This window comes from Atta colombica, unplaced genomic scaffold (genome assembly GCF_001594045.1).
Source record: "Atta colombica isolate Treedump-2 unplaced genomic scaffold, Acol1.0 scaffold15, whole genome shotgun sequence".
NCBI classification, from domain to species: domain Eukaryota; kingdom Metazoa; phylum Arthropoda; class Insecta; order Hymenoptera; family Formicidae; genus Atta; species Atta colombica.
Window position 1 is genome coordinate 676,248 of NW_017259239.1, and position 20,000 is coordinate 696,247.

The window sequence follows — 20,000 nt, forward strand, 5'->3', positions numbered from 1 at the left end:
ATCACGTAATTTAACGAAGCACACAGATCACGCGAGATATCCTGTAAACGGAGCTCCGTAAGTTTATTCCGTTTGCGAGGATCGTGCGTAATAAAATATTCAAAAGCCCTTGATTTAGAGCGAACAGAAGCAGCGAGAAATATATATTGTCCAAGCAAAATATTTTCGTTACGTGTGTATACACACATGCACATACACGCATATACGAATAGCAAATAACATTACAGTACGACAAAATACATATCAATTATATACTCTAATAATTATATACACTTTATAAAATGTAAATTATACACTAATAACAATGTACGATAATTGATATCGGTACAGTGGAAGTTAATTGAAAAATAATAAAAATAAACTTACATATATAACAACATATGAATAACATAGCGTTCAATTGAGTTAAAATTTTATATTCGTACATTGAATCTCTTTCAATTCGTCTCAATTAAACTTTATAAACCTTATAAACCTGTTTTGATATTTGAACAATCAAACAGAACCTTTTTTAATATTTATATTTATATTTTAATATTTACTTAATCCACAGCTTCTATTTAGAAAACTTCTTTTGAACCTAAAAGTAGGAAACTTTCCGGTAACTATCATTTACAATGTAGGAGTTCAATTTATTAGAATCTATTATAGACATGTAGAGTCTATGGCACATACGTGACTCTTAAAACTGTTATATTCCTTCATATTTCAAATGCGTAGTTAGTTAAAAATCTTTCATTTTACGATGATTTTACAAGAAGATTGATTCTCTGGTGGTCAAAGGATCGATACGAAAAAGTTAAAGAATTGTAATTCGAAACGCTTTGCATATATACACATACATTATCATTGAATTCGCAAAATTGAATCCGACGTGCACTCGGGCTTCTCGTCCAAAAATGATTACGAAAACACGTAATTCAGTTACGAAAGTCCCATTATTGTGCGAGTATGTCTGTTTCACGCACGACTACTGCTATTAATTATCCGTAGTGACACTCGTTCAACAGCATTTCCTGTAGTTAGAAACGCACGTTGACACATTTTTTACTTTAATTAAACGCTGCTATCGAATTACAGTCTTTTGATGTCGCACTCTATTCCTCTTCGAATAATAATTAACCAACTAAGTCCTTATAAACATATATACGTTCAATGTTGAATCTTTTAATTTCTCAATGCTCAAAGACAATCTACAATAATTACAATTTAATCCTTTTGTGTTACAGTTTTCATTCAGCTACTTCCTGTTAACTAGTGTGTATCTGTCCCTCTCCTCTTTGAAATTATAACATAAAAGAAAATAAATGATAAATCAATTAAGTTATAAGGATTGTAAAAACAGGAAGATGAAAATTATGGTAAAAGAAATAAATAAAATCGTCTTTCACGTGGAAAAAAAATATTTATAATAAAAATAACTTTACAAACTCTACTTTTACTGAACGATCTTTATATTTTCTTTTGGATAAAAACACTGAATGTCAGACAGTTAAAAAAATTAATTCCAATTTGAATTATTCGCGATTCGTTCCCGTATATATACATATATATATGTTGTTTTACACGCGCGACAATCCAGTGAGGCGAATGCACTGGTGAGAGATCAATTCGGTATATCTTCCCATAGAAATAATTGTTTATAAATCGCCAGTGCATTCGTGCCCTTCCTCTCCCTCTCTCTTTTTCTCTCAGAAGTACATCATATCGTCTGTCGTCGGTGCACGCACACAATGCACATGTGAAAAGTTGCGCGGCTGTAAAAGTCTTGTCGGCGAGGCCTTTGGCGCACAATCGTGACATTATTTCCCGTACTGAATGCCAACGCCGTTAGGTACATTGTTCAGGCGCGACTGAATGAGCACCGATTAAAAATAAATGGCTATATAACACCACTGACGTAGGGAAGCAATTTTAGTTATTAAAGAGGGACGCTCCCGAGAAATAAAATGTTGCGTCCGAAGTAAAGGTGAGGTATCGATAAAATGACCAGTTTTTCTGCAACTCGAGCCCGATATACCCTTCCTTCCCTTGCGTAAGAAGGGAAATTACAATTAATCCTAGAACGTCACGTTGGAGTATAATGCGTCACGAGCCTCTGGAAAATCCAATGAAAATCTCATGACATTCTTCGTTAATTATTTTTAAACAATGATTTTTAATGTTTTGATATCTTTTTTGATATTAAAAATATCGAAACTTCCAAGGAATCCCTTCGACCTATTCTTCAATAACAAGAGATATCTGAAGAGAATTGATTTGCGATTGAAACCTGTTATAGTGCCTGCCTGTTACACTCTAGTGTGGTGCTCGAGGTTGACTTCTGAAGCGTGACGTTTGAGCATTATCTCACTTCAATTAACATTATTGTTTATATTAACCAATAGATATTAGATATTTAATAAAGAAAAAGAAATACTTGATTTTTCTATTTCTATAAAAAGTCCTACAAGATTGATAGATCTTATTTTTTATGACATATCTTCAAAACAATTGGGATGAAATGTTGGATAAATTGTTAACTGACCGACTTGTATAAAGTTTCACAAATACACATTGATATTGAATTACATCGTGCGCAGATGAAAACAATATTTCAAATCACATTTTCGCTAAAATTAAGTAATTTCATTGATGGAACTGGAATATTATCGATGGAACTGGAATATCATCGTTTACTTTCTGTAGTTGCGTGCTTTTGAAACACGCACAATTTCCGTATACTATTTCTGTAACATGATCTATAATATAAAATTAATAGAATAAAAATTGATATACTGAAAAATGATAGCCTCATATTTTCGCTAGATATAAAAAATAACTCTGATATTGATAAAAAAAAAATGATATGTACTATTTTCTCAATTTTGGGATGACTTGTATGTATGTATGTATATATATATATATATATTTGTGACATATTCTTAAAACAATTGGAACAAAATCTATTTTATAAAATGTTTAATAAGTTTTTGGCTAAACGACTCGCATAAAGTTTCACAAATATACATTGATACTGCAGGACTGAATCACGCAGATGAAAACGGTAATTGAAATCACATTTCCGCTGCTAAAATTAATTTCAATAGTGGGACCGGAATTATATGATCGATACTGTTTAATACTTTCTGTAGTCGCTTGCTATTTGTAATACGCATAATTTTCTTTAAAAAAAATCGTAGATTTATTATTATATAACCCTTCTGCATTTAAGAGGTTACGCAAAGTGTTCAAAGAAAAGGTCAATACTTCCGAAGATGACAATAGCGGTCATTTTAAACGAGGAGAAAGAGAAGTATTTTGTTAATTTATCGCATAAGGATTTAATGTAAATATAAATTATGAATAGATAAATTAAATTATTGCCATGCCAATTGTTTCCATAAATTTGTAATAATGACGATGATAAACGTGCGTGATATAAACGGTAGGAAAAGTGTACACAAAAAAACATAATAAATCACAGTCCAACGCTTTCTTTCATGTTAAAAATTGTTGCTAGTTGTTAACGTCTGTCGTATTTGATATTATAGCGCGCATTGTACATTTATGGAATTTTTATCCATAAATAAGATTTATTTTCGTTGTGCAGAAAATATTTCTATATAAAAAGCAATTTTATTTTCTTTCTCTCTTTCATGTTAAATTGTATTTTTTGTTTTTATCCCGCTTGTGAGAAATAACGTAAAATATTGCCAATTGTCAGCAAATTTTTCTGAAATTATACAGGGTGTTTCAAAACTGAAACACTGAAAAATGGGAGCCCGAATATCTTGTAAAAAATCGGAAGTCTGCTTCCATTAATCATCTAAAAATATGAATGTACTAATATATGTATGTTCTCTTTGAGCGACAAGATATTATTTAAAAAATATTTTTTTTTAAATATTTTTTATAAATAAAATAAATATAAATAAATAAACATACTATTCTTTATTTATCCAATAAGAAGAAGATTATATTTACCTTAACAAAATTAAAATTATTATACTAAAAATGTCCAAATTAATATACTAAAAAGCAATAGCCTCATATTTTGCTAGATATAAAAAATGACTCTGATATTAATAAAAGAAATGATACCGCGTACTATGTCTGTTTTCTTGTCAATTTTGGGATGACCTGTATAACTTTTGTCTTCATATATATTTTCCAATATTTTCGGATATAACGTATACATGGTTGAAACATCGACGAGTCGTGGAGTTGCACTCTGCGCAGAGTCACGCACGTTTTCGATGCATTTCGATGTTTACGATCCCGTCTGTATAAAAGCGATTAATGCGCGATTAACGACCGCGTGTTTTCAGTGATCGCGTGATTGCGCAATCAGCGACGGTGTTTCACCGATTCAATGAGCTCTATTTTTAAACCCGCTCACGGCCTGAGGAGCTCACGGAGCTTTTTATCGGCTTATCTGTGTTTATCGCCCACCGCGAATAGGAGAGGAAACTCGCGTATATTTGTTGATCGTTAGCGTGGCGATTGTTCGCTACGTACACGTGGAATAATTTGGCGGCTTTTATTCGGAGCGTAACATTATATGTGGCGATTATTTATAGAACCAGTGCCGGAATCTTGAAACGAGCAGAAAAAGTGAGAAACGGAAGAGAGAGAGAGAGAGAGAGAGAGAGAGAGAGAAAACTTCCTACGAAACGCACGTGTCCAAAAAGGCAGATACGGCTAATGTGCGTTGGCTAATATCGAAGGTAAAATATCGATACTTCGATAGTTCAAAGTATCATAAGTATTCTTACATGAGTCGTGGGGTGCAATAGCGATGTGTAAGCCGTGAATAAAAATGGATAAAAATATAACTTTATATATACCAGTACTAGTACATATAATATATGATTGCGGCCTAACATGAACTCTTAGATTCTTCATTTTATGATTAAAAGGTGACGCGATAAAGTCACTGTATTTTATATTAAATAAAATTGGACAATGAAGAACCTATAATATCAAAATATCAAGTGATTTCATTTTTGAGCTATGTAAGTGATTAAAAATAAACTTTTCATCAACTAAGTTTTAGAAGAAACAAATAAATAATCTTTAATAAACTTTTTTCTTTAAATTATTATAAGTGTTTAATAAACACTGATAAAATAAATCTTTAATTTGCGTGTGTTAACTCAGATAAAAAAATATTTAAAAATGTTAAAAAATTTTAAAACTATAATAACTATCTGATATATTTGCTAAAAAAAAATCGACTCGAAATTCGTTAAAATGATGATAATAATTCACTCGGCAAAAGAATGATACTCTATATTATAGAATGCTAATATGTAAAAATGCCAATGTACATCCTGTATGCAAATGTGTAAAATAGATATAATACATAGTGCATATGGCGCGCCACACACATAAAATATGATTTCATTGTGAATTTCTGATTTCAACGCAATTATTGTAATTAGCAGAATTAAAAATTCGACCAAACTAAATATCGATGTCTCGCGATTGTCGCGACGGTGAGTTAGCGCCGCACAGTTCGCCATTTAGTGCGAAATAGACGGAATATTCGAAATAGGGATTAATGTAATATTCCGCTCGATGGAACTACGGAAGCATCCATACGGACGCAAATATGCATATATGTATACAGCGTACGACACTACTTGCAGAATCGGTACGAAGAGTATGCAGATGCTCCCGATATATCGAACGCGCGTAAATTTGCTGCAACTTGCCAATGAAGATAATTAAAGATTATCAGAATACATCGTGGAACAACGTTCTCCTTCCTACAACGCAGTCAACTAAATTGATTGCATCCCGTTAAACGACAATATGTGATAAGATTCATTATTTGTCGTTTCTCACCTGATTATGATATAATACGTATATAAAAGCAATTTGTTAGCATCAGGAAAGAAGGCGAAGCAAACTGAGTAAATATAACGAAAATAAAGACCGATGTACACGCAAAAGAAAGCAGCTCCATTACTGTCTGCCATCACTTTTTTATCACATATATCTCTCTATTTTTTTTTTATTTACATATATGGAAGTTTCTTTGTACGTTCTGTAGAATTTTGCATGTATTTCTGCGCTATTTACTTATTTCGTGTGACATTCATTTCTGTTACAAGCTTGTGTCAGCAGTTTTGCTGGTGCCTTGTTAGTTATATGTTATATATGCTATAACCTTATATTTCTTCCGTCTATCAATATTTTATTTTGTTATGTGGTACGTTGCAATAAAGATAAAGATAGATTCGAGAAAAATATTCTATTTTATTATATTTATTTTCACAGTTTATAATTTATAATTCAGTTTTCGTCTACCGTATTTTTTTGTGAATAATTCTTAATGACAGCTTACATAATATCTATAGAAATTATGCCTTAAATGGTCTAGCTGGATCTTAAGTGCTTGTATAATTCTGTGTAAATTTATATACTACGTATGTAGTCTTCTAAAACGTTCGCCGAAATAATTTTTCGGTCTTGAAAACGTAAACTCTACTAAACCATCACTTACGTAAAATTATTAATAAACGAGTTTTTTTATCTGGTTAAAATTATTAATAAACGAGTTTTTTTATCTGGTTTTTATTTATCACGAAAAGGAATTCCAAAGAATAAATGTTTGCCGGTTTCCCGGTCCTTCTTGGTATTTCCCTGATCAATTTTAACTTCTTGCCGACTTTTCCCGGTTTTCACAGTTTTCCAGACTTGCAGCAATCCTGCATGATGTGTCAAACGCACAGCAAAAATAGCGTCGCGCGGAAAATATCTCGGCAAGGACCTTCGCGGGCTAATGCACACGGATTAAAAAATAACAAATCGATTTTATGATAGGCTTATTTATAAGGGCTTAATTTTAGTTATTGCTCACGCAAATTGCCTAAAAATGACGATCTCCATTTCATATTTACAATATGATTTACTAATATGATTTTTTATATAATATTCCCTATAAACAGCTTTAATGCTTCTAACTCAATTTGTTATTAATTAATAATTACTTCAATATTTGTTTATAATAACAAATGAAATATTACATAATATGTTTAAAAATTTAAAATAAAAAAGAATGCGATTGCTAATATTCGAAAAAAATTGTCGTCATTGTTCAATTGTAAAGAAAATCGAGTTACGATTTTATTGTAACAATGTAACGATTGGAACGGAATCCAATAGCAAAATTAAACTGCTATTTGTAGAAAAATTTGAAATATAAAAGCAAAAAATAGAAAGCATATTTACATACCTAGATATACAAATTATTAAAAAATGAGAGGTATTATAATATGTGTATTATAATATGATGCATTTTTATGAGATATTATGAATGTCGGTGCAGTAAGAATGTAATTTTTTAAGAACATGAAGTTGATTTTTTCTCAGAAAAGATTTAAATGGATTGATAGACTTAATTATGGAGTTATTTACCTCACTGAAGGCCTTCGCGGCTTAACGCTCACGGATTAAAAATAACGAATCGATTTCATGATCGACTTATTTATAAGAGCTTAATTTTAGTTTCTATACAACGATGCGCGACAGAACTTTTCTAAAGTACAAATTATTGCAATTCAATATGTTTTTCACAAGATAACGATAAAATTTATCAACATAATAAAATATTTCATATGTACATTATTCCTTTCTCAAATTTATGAAAAAATACATTTTATTTTTTCAAGCATTCTTTGTACTTCGGTACACATCCCAACTTTTAGGCCTCTATTCTGTAATTTTTAATAACAGTAACAGATACCGTTATATTATCATTGTGCAGGTTTTGTGCAGGTTACATGGTATATGGAAAGAACGATTCTGCTGAAATATCTAAAAATTTAGCTAGATATAATCTAGATGTAACTGTTGGACTATCAAAATAATTACATAATTATTTAAAGCATAATGAACAATGCTTCAAAAATGCTTTGACATTTTAGCAACGAGTTTGAACATGTTATATAAGTATTTTGATGATCCAACAAAATTACTTTCAGATCTGTATCTAGCTAAATTTTTAGATTTTTTTTTTTCTTTAGCAAAATCTTCCTTCTCATATAAAAAACTGTGCAATGACAAAATAACAATACTGTCATTACTGTCATTAAGAGTTACTAAATCTTGTTATCTCAATATTCGAAAATCCATTCCAAATTATAAAAAAAACAGAGTGTATTGCAGAGACGCGCGTCGCATTTTTTCTCTAATTTCATATCAGGACAACACATATATCTTCTCATTGATACCTCGAGGAAAAAAATGTAAGCAAATGCATTAAGAAAAATGTTTCATATGAATAACCATAATTTTATTGATATATGTGAATAACCAAAATAAAAAATGTTGTTACTTTAATCAGAAAACTTTTAATTAAAAATTAAATTTTAATTAAAAACACAATTAATAAATTAAAAGAAAACATAATTTTAATAATTCACACATCGACAAAATTATGGTTGTTCGTACCGAACATTTCTCTTATATGTATGCAGCACAGGTTGTTTACATCATGTTAATTAATGGCCATTCAGCAATCATTCATATTGTTCGACAAAAGGTCAACACAATAGTAGCAGATCCGGCGGGTTACGCCGGCTCGCACGCGGCTACGGAAGCGACCACAATCTTTAATGTCACTACTTCCGGGGCTGCTGTTTACGAGCGCGCTAATAATACTCGGACGACCGGCGACAGCCGACTTGATACTATATACAGTGGAATTACCGGCGAATTTATTCCGGAGGTATTTCCATATCATCCAAAGATCTATCTGCCCTTGCAAATTTCGCAACTTAAGCGACTGCCTTATCGCTTGAACGACTTTCAGCTTTCTTATGCCCATTTTTATCAATGCAGATTATTAACGAATTCTATTGGATGCACAAGTGCGCACTATGCATATTAAAGCCGTTGTACACTGATTTAATCTGTGTAAAAATAAAATGCAAATATTTCGAATTATAAAATACAGATTTTACTTAATAGCATAATAAAATTGTATTGAGGATTTCATGGTTTAATCCTTTTTTATATTTAAACACATATTTTTATCAATCTGTGTACGATGACTTCAATATATATGCCAATGCTCACTCACTGGTGCAACCAAGTCGCTATAACTAATCTTAGTTTAACTTACTCTTCATCTTTCTCTAATTCTTAGAACGAGAAAAAGATGAAAAGTTACACTAAAAGAGTAATTTTGCTGAAGAACTTATTTTGGCTAGATACAGATCTGAAAATAATTTTGCATGATTGAGCAATGCTGCAAAATGTTTTGATATTGTAGCAACCAATTTCTTATCTAATTGTTTTGATGATCCGGCAAAACTGCACTTTCAATGTAGTTGAAACCAAAATTAAAATTAAATTATATACATTGAATATAGAAACGGGTATAAGAGAGACAGAGAGAATGGAATTAAAATTCGAAGTCAATATTTTGAGATTTTATAATAATACAATGAAGGGTTTGTTATATCGAATAAAAAAAAACAGATTGCAATAAAAAACAAAGTATACAATAATCTGCGTATAGGATGCAAAAGGACACGATAGTTGTAGAAGATCGAGAACTTAATTGGAGCTCCTAAGAGGAAATGCTCTTATGAGAGAATCGTGCCTCACTTATCACGCCGCTCACGTCTCTGCGACCGGAAGAACAGAGTCCGAGAGAGTCTAATATATACTCGCGGTACTTCTTTCTGCGATTTCTCCGCTACTTCGATAACGGAAAGACAAACATGGAAACTGGGATTATTTGAGAAACGAAGATGGCGTAATAGATTAAAGTCATACTTATGACGAAACTCTCACGGATTGACCAAATAAAGGCTATAAAATTCTATATCGATTTGCTTCGATCAGAAAAAGCTGCTCTAATTACAGAATTCTCTTAAACCGGTTTATGACTGTTTATACATGCAAGATGATTCATAACTATCTTATGAAACATTAGGAGAGTAATTTCTTACATTTAATTCTGACATGAAAATCTGTTCGAGAAAATATCGCGAAAATATTTTAATTATCATTTAGTAAAAGATGTTTATGACAGACATTCATTAAAAATTTAAATTTATTTAAAATTAAATAAAAAACGCAATCTTGATTATTAAATTGTGTTCTCATATGTTAACGCACACACATGACGAAACTTTCATTTTAATTTTACATCAAATCAAAATCAATTATCTTCATGCTTTGGTTTTATATAAAAAATTTTCATCTTAGATTTAAACAGAAAATAAATATTTCATATATGTATTTGAAAAAAATTAGTATAACGTATAAATTTTTAATATACAGATAATATTTCACTCGTTTCCAATCAGCATCAATTTAAAAATACTTTCACTATTTGCGAAAGTTTTGAGCCAGAAGTAAATTAAAAGTTTTTAAGATAAAGACAGACAAATACATCTGGCGAATTATATGATTCTTGGGAAAAAATTAATTTAATTAACGTAGTGATAAAATTATCTTGGTACTTTATGTCACCAATTCTTATAAAGTCACGAACTGACAATCGCTCGTAATCGTTCGGTGACAAGGGACTCGTCGCAGGATCACGTATCCTGCGATCAGGCTGTATCATGCGTTTAACGGATTCCACAAGAAAGAGCGAATGCGCTCTCGATAACCAACGAAACGCGATACTGCGATTGGAATTGTTCCTCCAAACTCGCGAATTGTTATGCTGCCAAGCAGCGCAAATATGCGTGTGTATGTGTATATATACAGTGTAGCTGCGTCCGCGAGCTATCATAGAAATTGAATCGCAGCTGCAAGTTTGCGATTTACAATTTCGCCGAATCGACAGGCTCGTCTCCGCAATTCGACAATTTGGCGGAAAGGGCCCGGCGGCGCCACATTAATTGAACCCTTTATTTCCGAAATTGGATTTGATAAGCGCGAGCACGAATCTTAGGAATGCACGAATGTCCGGATTAATTCGTGATAATTTACAACGGCATATTATTTCTGGCGAAAGCCAGATGCGGGAATCAGCAAAAGCCTCAAAAAATACCGAATCGTCAATTTATTATGAAAATTAATATAAATATATAAATTATATACAAAATAAAAAACATTTTGTATTTTTGTTAGAAACGATGTCTGATTAGATAAACATGTCCTCCACTCAAATCCTGGTTAAAAAAAAATTTTGTGTTGAATTTTTAACATATCCGAATTTTAATTTAACATAATTGTGTTGTTTGAATATTTTGTATTAAATTAAAATTTAACATTCCTCAGTATTAAAATAATACAATTTATAGGTAAGTAAACAAATGATATAAAAATAATGTAGTTTTAAAACATAACTTTAAGAATAAATGAAATTAAAATGTATTTAATATATTATAAATGTTAATTTTATTGAAGAAATATATTCTGTACAACTGGTTTTTTACACATTTTATATATATAAAAAAGTACAGATATTTTGTCTTATTTTCTCTTTGTAATAGTAAATATCTGTTAAATCTATATTGCATATGTTAAATATCATAGAGGCATCGTCTAAACTAAAAATGTAAAAATAGGATCTAATTTCAGTTAAATTTAACATTATAAATGTGTCAATTTTTTAAACATTTACAATTTGTGTTACTTTCTAATATATTCATCTTATATTAATATAAATTTGAATGGACCGTTTGGGACATGTGAAATATTAAATTAAATTTTACACAAATTTTTTTACTGTATATAAAATTATATGTAGGCAGTTTCATAAATCATGACTTTTATTTTTTTAAACAAAAAAAATTCGACTTATTTTTCAATATAATCTTTTTTTTAAAAAGTTACTGACTTATCAAACTATCCACATATATAAAATTACGTAAATATAATGTATACTTGATATTAATATATGTATATTTTATTATCATTTGACTCTTGATTAAAGAGTTGATTATTTGAGCTTTAATTGTCAACTTTACATTAAATTCTCAAAAAATTGCAATAGAATATAGATGATTAATATTCGCAAAAATATTTTCTGAGCACAAAATTCTGACCACAAATTTTCAGAGTATATATTATCAAAAATATAGTTGAGTATTTTCCAAGACACCTTATATACGAACGACTCATTGAAACGTGTCCAATGATGACAACGACGATTAGCAGTTGCTCTTCCGCACCGGTGCATTTCCGCGCCAAGTCTATTAAATTCGAAAGTCTATTAATTTCGAAAGCGGATGTCAGATAAGAGCACAAAACAACGATAAACATCAAGGTGACAATTTTTCATTTCATGGGTCATTATCTCCGAGAAAATCCACGATTAGATAAAAGCACGGATATAATAAGCGAACAATAATGAGGATCGATAATGAGATGATGATTGGATGATTATAGAATTAATCAACAAACGAGTAATACAGGCGGTACTTAATTCGGCTATATATAAAAACGATTCGTAAGAATTGCAATTAGTGTCAAGCAAAGATCCAGCGATATCATTCTTTTTACAACAAAATTTGACGTGTCTACAACGTGCAAACTAGTATAATATTTTGACAAAAGTTTGGTTGATGAAGTTGTCACGTCCTGGATTTTGAGATGTCGCGGGGACAAAGAACGGTGGAGCATCAGGGCTCTTGAATTTGATTTTACGTCAAAGAGAAGAATAGGAAACTGTTGGGAGTTGACCGAGCGGAAACCAAGATTTATTAAATCACGAACGATTCCAATAACTGAGTCTCGTAAACTTTTTTGTTTTAATTTATGCGACTATACGCGAGCACGAATTACTGGATGTCCGATACGTAGAAAGCGGTAGTAGTGCTGCGTGAGGGAGGTATAAAAATTTAAGGCACCCTGCACCCTTTTCTTTTGTGGGGCAGTCGGAAGGGAAGGACGAGAGGTGAAAAACTCTGACGAAGCTCCTATTCTTCGCTCGAACGGTGGTCGTATGCTCGTTAGAGCAGTTCGAGCAGTTCGAGCTCGCGGCGACCGAAGGAGGACTGCGCTCAAAGCGGCTTGTGTGCTCGTGAGCGCCCACAAGACCTCTGTGAAGTTGGCACCTCATTTTTCAAAAAATGAAATTTTGGTCATAATTCCGAATGCATCCCGAAAAGTTCTGGAGTTCAGAATTAACGTTCTAACGAATGTTATTAACGCTCGAAATGCTAGAACCAACGGTTTAAGAGATATCGTAATTTTTTGAATGTCTGATTCTCTCACATCTGAAAGACAAAAATTTTTTTAACATTGCAGCAGTTTTCTGTTGACAGTTCTGGATAGTTCTATCAAAGAGTTCTATCAAAAGTTATTATCATTTAAAGCGCTAGGATTAATGTGGATAATGGTTTAGAAGATATCGCGATTTTTCGTTCTTCGTTTTGTAAAATTAGCACCCCAAATTTTTAATTTTTTTCTTTTTATATTAATTCGCCTGTTTTTAATTTTGGGCAGGAACTCCAGAACTCTTCGGGGTGCACTCGGAATTGTGATTTTCAAAATTTCATTTTTTGAAAAATGAGGTGCCAACTTCACAGAGGTGCCCACGAGTGCTCGGATTTATTAGATACAGGGAAGGAAATACGCGTGTTGTTGTACGCAACACGTCGATGGATAAAGGTGATGTCGCTCGGAGGGCAGGGGAGGCGGAATAAAATGGAGAATCAGGCGCACTGGGATTCGCACTTCCCTGTGCGAGATTTACACTCTCGTAGTTTCACTATTTTTCGTTTTCATTTAAGTTGATTAGATTTGATTTTCATTAAGTTATAAAGACATCTAAATATGAATAAATTATACAAAGTTCTTTCAAAAATGTAAAAAAATATAAGAATGTTTGCAATGAAGTTCAGCGCAGTAAGTGAAGCGCAAATTACAGTATAAAAATATCTAATTTTGAGTAGAAAACTGTGAAAAGATATTCAGGTATCTGTTGGGTAATGCAATTTCAGATGAAAGAAATATGGATAAGATTATTACTGTATCGATCTTCTATCCTGTTCGAATCGATTTCATCTGTAGATTTCATCTGAATATTCTGTAGATATATTTTTATTTCAAAACTGTTTTTAAATAAATATATAATATATGTATATATAATATATGTGCAGGAAAAGCAGAATTTTATATACTTGACTAAAATTATATTGAAACGTGAGCATTCAATCTACAAACATGTGAAATGCAAGTCAGGAAGAGCAAAGTCTATAATTGCAACTGGTTTATATCTCGAGAAAAGGATTCATATGATCTTCCATGCGATTGAGATGATAAATTTGATAAGAGAACGTCGCGAGAGCACGCCCAGCTAGTGTTTCGTTTCGCGGAATAGGTGGGTAAATATGCACACGAGGCGCTCGCGTGAATCACGAAACCACAAAGAGCATCCCAGGGAAAACAATACGCTTAACGAGCGACGACTCCTCATCAGATCGTTAGCAAGGCGAATTTGATACGCAGTCGGCGTAACACAAAAGGGTTCTAAGTTGGCGCTCGTGTTACCGATCCGCGATGCAAAGATAAAAGTTTACATATTAGACATTCAAATGAGGGTGGCTTTTATAAGTTACTTGTTCTTTATTCCAAATAAATCCTGCAAACATCGTAATATGTTTAATGATAAGCTTATCTAATTCATCAAATACATATTTGCTGGTTAATTATAAAGATTAAGATCTATATTTAGGATTTTCTGATCTAGAATGCAATGATTTGTACTTATTTTAGATACGTTTTCATATTTACGTGAATCGTATCGAATACAAACTTGATCTATCTAGTTTGTTTATTTCTACTTCTACCAATGCAGATTATAGAGGTTTTTAACCTCTTCAGATTCTGCGTACATTAAAATGTACATCAAATTTGAAAATATTACCTGTTGAAATTATTTAATTTTATTGACATCATCTGAGATCTAATGTACATAATAATGTATATGTTGAAAAATAGACAAAAGTTTGGAAAAAAAATTTCTTTAACATAGTTATCCCAATTATAGATTTGAAAGGGTTAATTCATTTAATTTCATTTTTCGGTTAACTTGTGGTTAAACTTGCTGTTACCTAATAATGATAATTGTAAAAATTTGTCTCGCTATGGTCAATCACTAAACTGATGATTTTGTAACTTTTAAAGTTACTACTACAAAATGAGTTTAATAATTAATTAATCATAGCTAGACAAATTTTTATATTATCATTAAGTTAAATAAAGTGAAATCTAAATCACAAATTAATCAAAATTAATCTCGATTTGAGTATGTCTATCTTTTTCTAGTTCTTAGAACTAGAGAAAGTTATAAGCAAATTCTGTTTCACTTGCATTAATTATATTAGTACACACTAAAGCTATACAAAAAAATTAACAAAGTTAAATATAAAAACATATGAATATTTTAAACAATTTAAACAATTAAATATCCATTATTAATGTTACATTATTCAACAGAATGTGTGTGTGTGTGTGTGTGTGTTGTGTGTGTGTGTATGTGTACGTGTGCGTGAGTGTATTAATTAATTGACTAAAAAGTTTATTATATTAGGTATTACATTAATTACATTTGGATAAATATTTTAAAGTAGTCTTTAATGTGTTCTAATCCAGTGTAGTGTAACTGAATTTACTATAAGTTGAATCAAAATTAAAGTTAAGTCAACGGTACGATATATTTTTCTCACTGGATATTTTTCCTGTGAATTGCTTGCGTTTTAATAAATTAGAATTGCACCACACAAAATGCAGTTCTTACAGTAATTTTTATTGAAACGCAAGCAATTCAGCAGAAAAACATAGATCATGTGTCACAGGCTTTAATCTACATTGATAGAAATTGGATTGTTGGACTATCGAAATAATTATATAGGATACTCAAACAGATTGTTAGTAGAGAAAACCGAGGGGTAGGGGGGGGGGAGGAGGGCTGGTTGTCAAGATGCTTATAATTCAAACAGGATGGCAGAAAAATTTCTTTTTTTTTACTGTAGATTGATGACACAATATTAATTTGTTGTGTATAATGATTTGCACCACAAGAATTGTATAAATAAATTGTATAATATTTATAGCGATTTTTAAGAAAATGAAGTTGAGTAAATTTTTCTTATCACCTATTTTGTTGTCAGATAAGTCTTTGACATTGTTAATCGCGATATCCCTATATTCATGGAAAAACATATCTTAGAAGATCTTTGTTACAATTAATTAATCATTATCCTGACAAAGTTTAAATATAATCTCTTTTATTAAAAATGATTATGTGAAGATAGATTGACCAAAATGAGATGAGGTTAGAGATGACAATTTTAATATCTTTAGAGAATATACTTACAAATATTTCATATTTCATATAGATATATATGTTTTTTCATTTTTCATACAAAAATGAAAACAGTATAAAAACAAATTATTTATGCTTAAAATAACTATTTTATTTGTATTAATATTACTATTATTATAATTACTATTATTTCTCAAAATATAAAACTGATATTAAAATAAAAATTGTACTTTTTATATATGTGTTGTCCATAACAAATACTGCCAATTTTAGAACGTGTAACAGTCAATCCAGAATATATGGGATTAATTGTCACATTTTCGCAGCTTCATTTAAAATTAAAAATTTATTTTCACTATGATAAATTCACGAGTAATATATTTTATAATACCTAAAGGATATTGGTATATCATAACGTATGTAATATTTAAAAATCAGGCATCTACTTTTTTCTAAAAATCACTAATCAAAAACTGACAATCTCGATCTTCCCTATGTCATAATTTTTTGCAATATTTGCTCATCATGTTTGAATTTCTTATATAAATAAATACATAAATACTTTGATGGTATAATATTAGAGCTAAACCAAGACATTAGCGCGTAGAAAAGTCGTTCGACATTCAAAATTCTAGCCCAAAAGACTACGATTCCCCTTCCGGTGAAAGGGAGGGGGCGGTAATGCTCGGAGATACCGTATATGTATATAGGCAACGGTATTGCTGCGGAGCGGCGGCCGATCGAGAAAGAGCTGTCAAGCGCACACCGGCCGCGCCGATCGACCTCGTGCATAGGACGAGAAAACGTACGTGACGCGCGGACGTCGCCTCCCGGGCGGCGCCGGCGCCGGCGTCGGCGTCGGCGTCAGCGTCAGCGTCGGCGTCGGCGTCGGCGTCGACGTCGGAGTCGACGGCACGCGGCCGCGGTCGCTCGCGAGAGGCGCGCATGAATGAAACGAGCGAGCGACTCTTTCTAAAGAAGAATACATAGGGGTCAATCAGGGTAATCTCGCGACGGCCAATGACAAAATTAATAATCGTCATTCTCTCGGACGACAGAATTGATAGTTGTGCTTAAGCGATCTTACGATGCCCGTTCAACGAATTTTCATCATTCGATAATTTCATAAATCACTATCGGCTTACCAACTATTATTAATCATTCTGTCAATGCGTAATTTTTCATCTTATCTCACTATAGTGACTTTTCGCAAGATTTCCATTAAAAATATAAAAGTGAAAACGAAATAAAGTCTGTGCAAAACTGTTGTCAAAACACGGAAAAAATGATTGTGTTAAGGTAAGGGTAAAGTTTAATTAAATATAGAGCTGGAACTAATTTCGTTGGACTATCTCAAAATAGTTATATAAAAACTGGTTGTTAGAATGTCAGAATTTTTTGCAGCATTGTTCATCATGTTTGAATTTCCTACATAATTATTTTAATCAGAATTGTCACAAATTTCTTATTTTAAAATTTCATAACTTTTCTTTAATTTCTAAACAAAATTTCATAATTTTACTTGATTTTCAATAATTCACATTTAAAAATGTTTTATATTTTTGTCTTGATTTGAAAACCGTATAAAAATTTTGAGAGATCAATTAACATATAATAATGTAAATTATTATTAATTGCTAACACTGCTTGCATTTTTAATTGTTAAGTTGGTAATATTCCAAAACTGTGCAGATATATAATGTACGTATATTAAATTTCTTTAAAGCTAAAAATTTTAATTTTTCAGAAAATTTTACAAAACTTTCTGACTTTTCGATGATTTCCCTCATTATTTCCAATTTTTCTGACAATTCCCTAATTTCACTGATTTTTAATTTTGTGGTAACAAAGTTATTTTCAGCTTTGCATCTACCTGAAATTTTTAAATATTTTAGTATAAATCGTAGTATATATCGTCCTTTCCGTGAAAAGGAATTTTCAAGACATCATAACGAAAATATAATCTGCACAAAAATATAAAATTGTTTACTATTTACGAATTTATGTGAAAAAAAGTTAAAAAAGAGTTAAAAGACGTTTCTCTAAATCCTGATTAAAGAGAGAGAGAGAGAGAGAGAGAGAGAGAGAGAGAGAGAGAGAGAGAATTAATCACGCAATTTGCTAAAAGAATTCTATCAATATCATGCAACATTTTTTAAATATATCCATTGTCTATTATCTATATATTAAAAAAAATAATATTTAAAAAAAAGACAATCAATGTGATAATCGAAAATTGACTACATGAAGCAATAGAAAATTTGATTAATAAATACGGAGATAAATTATGCTACGTATCTCATACAGAGAAAGATCTTTAGTAGTAGTGATTTCATCGAATCTGATAAAACTCTTGATCAGGCACAGATTATTATTCAACGATAATGGTAACGCTAATGCCAGATTTACACGAAGCCAGTGAAAGCAAGTCAAGTAGTCACGTTATTCAGCCACTTGTTCCATAATCATCTCTGACTACCTTTCCTCCCTATTGAATTTTGAATGCGAAACCAGCATTCAACTAACAAAAAGAGGACATACGGACTCTTCACGGATTTTGATCTTCAGTGTCAGAATGATGAATCTATATAAAAAATAAAATGTGCCATGTTTGAGTGTTTTGTTGAATAGGTATTAAGTAAATAATATTTTTTATATAGTAAAAAGAATGAGTACATAGTACATATATATGAGTATATAATATTTTTTAATATATGAAAGGAATCTAATCCGCATTAACTTTAATAGAATTTATAGAAAATTGAATGAAATGAATTAATTTTCACATAAACGTAATTTACAATGTGGCGATCAGAAAAGATCAACGAAAAGATCAACAATCATTTAATAATAAATAATTTTTAAGCTATGATGTATTTAAAGATGTTCTGCATGAGTACAAGTTTTACACCTATGATCATAGGTGTAAAACTTGTACTCATGCAGAACATCTTTAAACTATCCTTTATTAAATTTTGTGTCAATAACCTTTTGTTCGCTATATTACAAGTTACATTATACCTACATGAAAATAAACTCATTCCATCGGGATTCAATTTTCTATATAATTAGTGGGAAATTCTTTCACACATTAACACTAGAACCGCGGCTGTATTATTTTTTACATCCGATAATTTTATTTTTTCCAGTTAATTTTCATTAACAAAGCTACTATAATATAAATACAGACTTTCAAATTACAATACTTTAGTATCAATAAGAATATATTATTTCCAAAAATCATAATAGAATAATATGATAGTAATAACTCATAGTAGTTTTGGAGAAGGTCGAAATCGCGGTGGTAACATTAAAAAATAATACTTACAAGGTTTATTCACCAAAAACGTTCGGACAGGCCATAATTTGTTTTCGATGTAGGAAGATCATTATCATGCTGGAGGAGACCAAAATCTGTCCTTTGAAGGGTTCACTATGTCCTAAGTTTGTTCGTGTCGCATGCTCCAGCTTGCTCCAATGTGCTCCTGCTATAGTTCCTCATTTCCTACTTACTTCAACGAGTGCGTTAGAGTAAGTAAATGCTATGGTAGGAGCATTTTAGAGCATGTTAGAGCATGCGATGTAAACAAACCTCTATTCTTGTAAGTTAAGCCACCGCAATACAATGCTCGCCGAAATCAAGTGTTTCGAAATTCGGTGTCGAAACGAAGAAATCTCCATACAAAGGAAAGAAAGGGGTCTATTTGCTTCAATCGAAATAATAGTGAATCGACAACTCTTGTTACTCGCTACACTAATCTCCCTATCG

The 20,000-nt window shown here is 31.3% G+C and overlaps 1 protein-coding gene across 9 annotated transcripts in view; it reads right to left on the reverse strand.

Moving 5' to 3' along the window:
* LOC108685265 (guanine nucleotide-binding protein G(q) subunit alpha) overlaps positions 1-20,000 on the reverse strand; it is a 41,540-nt gene that overhangs the window by 20,972 nt on the left and 568 nt on the right. The window lies entirely within an intron of this gene.